Here is a 7,422-nt window from a genome sequence, read left to right on the forward strand (position 1 = left end):
TTCAGTATGCCATAGACTTGTTAAATCTGGTTAAACTTAAATAACCAGTAGACAACTAAGTATTATCTGTTATCAAACAGCTGTAGTAATATCATGCCTGCAGCATATTCTAAAGTGTCTGTTTTCAGACATATTCTATATTCTGAATTGTAGTGATAGATGATAGATTCTCTGAAGAAGACTTCTTTTAATACATAAAATACTTCTCTGGCAGTAGATATTAGAAGAAATGATTTCTTTTTTTACTTATTTTCACTGTCTTTCAAGAGATCTGTCAACAGCATCACAATAACTAAGTACTTTTGTATGAATCTTCAGTAGAAGTTCATAAAACCCAGAAATATTTAAATATTATGAAAACTTTATGGCAAAAGCCACTTCATAATTATCTGTATCTGCTTTGGATCCATCTTAATATCTTCATTATCAATAATATCTCTCAGGTATAAGATTATTTGTCTTTTGAAAGTACACTTAGCAAGCTTTGTGAACAACTGGTATTTTTTTAGATACTTTATAACTAGTCTAATATATTTCTTATGCTCTTTCTCTGAGACAGAGAAAATAAGAATATTATCTAGGTAAACTATATAGTATATGTCAACCAGGTCTGTCAGTGCTTTGTTGATATAAAACTGAAAGATTGCTGGTGTGTTTGATAATCTGAAAGATATAATAAGATACTCAAAACTTCCAAACTTTATATAAAATGTGGTCTTCTATTTGTCTTCTTCTTTAATTCTAATCTGGTGATAGGCATCATGTAGATCTATCTTGAAAAAGTAGTATGCTTCCACCAACTAGCTTAACATCTTATCTATCAATAGCAAAGAGTAACAGTTCTTTACTGTGATTGCATTAAGATCATGATAATTGATACAGAGCCTGAGTTCTTTATCAGTCTTGAGTACAAACAAAACTAGAGTCTTTGCTGAACTTTGTAATAAACATATTCAATTCTTGCATAACTTGTTCTTGATGTACTCTTGTAGAATCTCTGTCTGCTTGAGCAATAATCTATAGATTGGTATGTATGAGAGGTTGCAGCTGTCTTTAAGAATAATCAGATAACTAATCTTTGTTAATTTGAGTAACTCTACTGCTTTTTCTTTTGAGAAAACATCTTTATAGTCTCTCAATTACTCAGATACTTCTGTCAGAACTTGATTATTATCTGACACAAAAATAATATAAGAGAGTTTGTTCTTAATATATACTGCTTAGAGAAATCTATCTGCATTCAGAAGTTTCATTATTTTTTCTCAGAGTTGGTAATGCTACATCTTATTCTTTCAGTCTATAATTAGATTGAAATCTTCTAACTACAGAATATCTAGAACTATATTTACATTAATTATATTAATCACTGCAAATATACATCTTACCATCTTTGTAATTCTTATAGAGTTTATTATAGTAAGTTGGGTCTTGTAGATGCTGTACTAATCAGCCTCAGCTCTATTTAATATTTTAATAACTTTCATAGGTGTCTCTGGTTGATTCTAGTTCAATTGAGACACCAGTTTGTAGGAGATACTGTTTACTATAGTATCTGAGTTCAAAATTGCAGCTTGCTCTGTAAGATCATCTGATAATATAGTCAGTTTAGCTAACAGATACATACTGCATCTGCTTGTCTTCTTTATTAAATTAACATTCTGTCTTTCTAATATTTGATCTAAGTCTTGCATGGGCTTTGCAGTTCTAGTCTTTGTCTGATTCTTGTTCTTTTTATCTGTTCACTGAGACTTGTTGGAGCTGTTTGTACAGAACTTTGCTTTATGATCTGGTTAGCCATATCTTAGACAGAGCTCTTTATTTATTTGTTGTTTGTGTTTCTCTTCTGATATTTTTGAAAGTGATTTTACTGGTGTCTTCTTTATTTATGAATAATCTTCTTTGTTGTCTTGTTGAAATGCATCTTTCTCTTAAGAGATTGAGATTTTCTGTTTCTTCTTATTTTGGTTCTTGTTCCACTAACTTTGCTTTTTCTTTTCTAGAATAAACTTAATAAATGTTGCTTGTTCTTATAATTCTACAACTATTTTTGGTTGATGTTACAGTTTATCTAGTTCAGCTCAGATGATTAATCTAAGCTTTGTCTGTAGAAAAAGTATGTAAAAGAATTTATCTGGTAGACTGTTCAGATTCTGTTTGAGTTCAGCAATATATATGAAAAATAAGAGTATGAATTAGTTCTCTTGTTGGACAGTATTATAATAATGCTGTATTATATCTTGACTATAAGTTATCTCAGATTCAATATTGTTCTTACACCATATCTTGAATTTGTTTCATAACATAAGTAGTTATTTTCTCTCTATTTTCAATATCTGCTAACATATTTAAAGTTTGTCACAAAAATAGCTGAATACTCAATTAATTCTGATCATATCTGATATTTTTTATAATGATTTTCTCAGACAAAACTGCTGTCTTATTGAAGCTAATTACAATTTGCACTTACCAAGTAATTTATTATGGTAGTAAGATGCTTTTAGAGACTTTATATTGTCAAAATTATCTAACTTCTCTATCAGTCATGTGTGTAAGAAAAACTCTAGAGAAAAATTATTATTTACTATTCTCTGTTTGTATTTTATCTGCTTCTGCAGTCTGTGTATCTTATTTTATTTATATATGTCTGCTAAATTCTTTTGCAGATATATCTTCTTTTCTTTAAAGATCTTCTTTCTTCAGATTTCATTTAATGTATTAAGAGATGTATCTTTATTATCTGTATTGTCTGCTGGTGTCTCACTGGTGATGGCTTTACTGCTATAAGCATCTTCATTAATATTTATCTTCTTCACATTGGTGTCTATCTCTGTCAGATCTGCAACATGAGATGTTGTTATGATTTATCTTGTAAGTCTTGGTGGTATTATATTGACTTAGGTAATTGTATATTGGAGCATTCAGAATATTAGAAGAACTGATTATAGATTACATAAGTTTTTTCAGAGTTAGAAGTATGAAAGAACTAAGTAGATGTAATGCTTATAACTGATAAGAGAGAGTCATGTGTAGAATATAGAGATTCCCTAACTAGGAGACTGAATACTGAGATTCTCATGATCCATGCAAATTGTGTGATTCTTATACATTCAGAGTTGGGGTCACATGAATACCTCTGAATATCCAACATCATTCAATGCTTGGTTGATCTAGATCTATATTTGTAATAATTAATAACACCCTTATTGCTGCTTCTACAAAAGAAACTGTCACTGACTTCAAAAACAAGCTGTCTGACTACTTCCCTATAAAATCACTAAGTGAACTATCAAGATTCCTAGATTGCAAAATTGAATGAGATCATATAAAGCAAATAATTTATCTCTCTCAAGAATCATATATTCAAAAGATTCTTCTCAAATTCTACATGAGTGATTCAACAATCCAAACCACCTCTATGGCAGAAGAAGTACAACTTACACAGAAGTCTGAGTCTAATTCAGTAGTTATTAAAAGTATTGTAAACTGGCTGCAGCAGCTTCTTGAAGCTCTTAATTAACTCTCAATAAAGAGCTGTCCTGATATTATATTGGCTGTCAACAAGCTTCAACAATTTGCTACAAAGCCAATACTAGAGCATCTAGAATATAGCAAACAAATGCTGTATTATTTGAAAGAATCTCCCACACTAGATCTAACTCTCAGAGACACTCTGAAGCCTGGAATTCCAGAATTACAAGTCTACATGAATGCTAGTTACCAAGACTGCAAGAAAAAATATAACAAAAGTATATATATTATTTTATATGGGAACTCCCATTGCATGAAGCTTAAAATACTAAAAGATTGTCATGTCATCAAGCACAGTAGCAGAATTTTATGCTCTTGATTCTATTATAAAGAAAGTACTCTGAATTTAGAAGCTTTTGCAGAATCTCAATCTTCCAGTAAAGACTTCAATCTCTATATATACAGATAGTGCAAACACTATAGCACTAGCTCACAAGCTAACATACACACTAGCTATCAGATGGATGGACACACATTGGTTCTTTATGAAGAAGCTTTTCAAAGAGAAAAGGGTAAAGGTTTACTATATATCAGAAACAGAGAATCCAGCAGACAGTCTGACAAAGTCACTTGAAAAACAAAAATTTAAGAAATTCTTACAAATATTAAATCTCAATAACATGAATTCTACATTCATACTTGAAGCTTGATTAGAATGATACAAGCACCAGCAGAAGTAGCATAACTCACAATAATATTACACCAGCAACAGATTTGGAGCTCAACCTCCAATTTGGACTTCCACTTACTATTTACTAAGAAATATTTCACTCATTTGGTTATTGAATCAGCTTGGATCCTGAATTTGTTGGATTTATGTATTTAGAAATTTGTCTTCTTCCAGCACTTACTGGAGCCTAGAAGGCAGTGTTAAGACACTAGTCTCTATGTAGTTAGTCTCCAGCTTAGCAGCTTGGATCTTTGTTGATCCAATACAAAGCTTTCATCTTACTTTTCATCCTGCAATTCTTTGGATAAGAAGAGGGAGAGCACTGACATCTATTAAGTTCACATTCTGTGGTTTCTATAGCTTCTACATATGGTTAGTAACTTCATAGATCCTTCAAGAAAAGAAGATGAAATCTTAGATAACAAGATGCACTATCACAAGAGATGTTACCTGATAAAGTGGAAAGAATTCTCTATTAAATTAATATGAGAACCTGAGGAAAACCTTAAAAATGCACAAGAGATTCTTAAAAATTATCTAAAAAGAAGATATAACTACCAGAAGATAAACAAACCTACATACAAAAAAAAGTAAATATAATGAAAAGCAAGATTAAAGATTATAATATGTTTACAAAACTAAGAATTTAATAGTAAGAAGAGATACCACAAGCGTACTTAAAGCACAGCCATAACAGAGGCAAGCCAGTCATAGACAAACAAAATTCAGAAGTTACAAAAATAGATGGTATAACTACAGACAGCACTATAACAGACAGAACAGCAGCAGAAGACGACAAAACAGCAGATATAGAGTTAGAAAAATAATAAAAAGCATAAAGTTTATTTATAATACTTCAGAAACTAGAGATAACAGTGTTAGTTAAACTATCAATAGCAGACACAATATTAGTCTACACAAAAGTTAGTCTAAAAACAAGTAAAGATAATAAAGCAAATTATAAAACTAATTTCTGTAATATTTCAAAAATTTTTTGTCTTACTGATCAGACAAGTTATAAGATAATTAATTAAAGCTTGAATATTTTTAATTTTATTCTGCATCCAGAACAAAATAGCACAAACTAAAGTTAGCAAACAAAGAAATTCAGATAAATCATCTTTAATAAACTCAGTCTTGGATACAAGATCAATAGTTTTAGCTGAACAAGAAGAGAAAAGATAATAATATTTTAAAAAAGATTTATCAAGAACAGAAGAAGTCTGGCAATAATAATATTTTGCAGCTCCAGAATCAAGATCACAGAACTCTTATACAAGAATACTCATACACTTTATATTATAGAGATAATACAGGTCTGTAGCATCAAATAAGTGATATTTCTTATAAAGATAAAGAAGCCTGCAGACAACATTAATAACAAACTCTGAAATCTATAATTATGTCAGAATAACAAGAAAGAACAGATAAAGATATACTTATATTATAATAAGTACAGATTTAATGCTCTAAGTAATAGATACAGAATTCTTTCTCAATATCTTATACACAAGATTCTTTATTATCTAGACAGCCTGTAAATATCAAGTATATGCAGACAAAATAAGAAAATACATTCTTCTCAGTATTAAAAATAAGATTCTTCAACAACAACATAATAACAGAAACAGAAGTTAAAGAAAACAACAATACTTGCATCAAGATATAATAAAAGAAAAGAAAATAAACAAGAGCAAGAAAGTCTCTATTTATATCTGTATCACAACACACTAAAGTTGTTAGTTTTATAATTTATTGATAAATAATATAACAACAGACAACAGATAACATAACAACCAGACAAGTAAATAAATAAAGAAATAAGTATATAATAAAATGGTGAACTTTCATAATAAAATAATTAATATTCTATAATAAAGGATGTTTACTGCAACTAGTAGCAATATGCATGCAAAATATCTATATAGACAAGCAGTAGAAATACAAAAACTTGCATATTCAAGAATCTACAATACTTCACCAATAACAGAAGAGCTACTACAACAATATATAAAAAATCACTTCAGTGGTTCTATATCTCAGAGTTCAAGATCTCTGAAGAGAGGGATAGTGTTATAAATATAAGTCTAGATTAACCAAGCATCAGATAATATTAGATGTTCAGAGAAACTCACATAACTTCCAACTCTAAACATATAAGAATCACATAATTTATACAAATCATGAAAGTCTCAGTATTCAGTCTTCTAGTTAGAGAATCCCTACATTCTATACAGAACTTTCTCTTATCAGTTATGGGCATCAGACCTAGTTAGCTGTTTCATACTCTATATTCAGGAAAAACCTACATATCCTACAACTGGTTCTTCTAACAGATATTAAATGGAGCTGAGGCTGATTGATATAGTATTTACAAGACCCAACTTGCTATAGTGAACTTTATAAGAATGACAAAGATGGTAAGACATACATTCACAGTAATTGACATGGTTGATGTGAATATAGTTCTAAATATACTGTAGTTAGAAGATTTCAACCTGAACATAGATTAGAAGAACAAGATATGATGTTACTAATCTTTAAAATATTAGTAAAACTTCTAAATACAGATAGATTTTTCTGAGTGATGCATATTAAGAACAAACTCTCTTATATTATTTTTACATCAGATAATAATCAAGTTCTAATAGAAGTGCCTGAGTGGCTGAAAAACTATAAAAATATTTTCTCAGAAGAAAAAGTAACAGACTTACTGGAATTTATAAAAATTAGTTATTTAATTATTCTTAAAAATAGCTGCAAGCCTCTGTATATATTAATCTATAGACTATTGTTCAAGCAGATAGAGATTTTATAAAAGTATATTAAAAACAAGTTATACAAAAGTTAAATATATTTATTATAAAGTTCAACAGGAGCTTGAGTATTGTTTACACTTAAGACTAATAAAGAACTCAGGCTCTGTTTTAATTATTATAATCTTAACACAGTTATAGTGAAGAACTATTATTCTTTACTATTAATAGATAAGATATTAAGTCAGCTGGTAGAAGCATGTTACTTTTTCAAGATAGATCTATATAACATCTATCACTGAATTAGAATTAAAAAAGAAGATGAATGAAAAATTATATTTTATACAAAGTTTAAAAGTTTTGAGTATCTTATTATATCTTTTAAATTATTAAACACACCAGCAATCTTTCAGTTCTATATTAATAGAGTACTGACAGATCTGATTAATGTATGCTGTATAGTTTATC

Source organism: Coccidioides posadasii, chromosome 5, assembly GCF_018416015.2.
Source record: "Coccidioides posadasii str. Silveira chromosome 5, complete sequence".
NCBI classification, from domain to species: Eukaryota; Fungi; Ascomycota; class Eurotiomycetes; order Onygenales; family Onygenaceae; genus Coccidioides; species Coccidioides posadasii.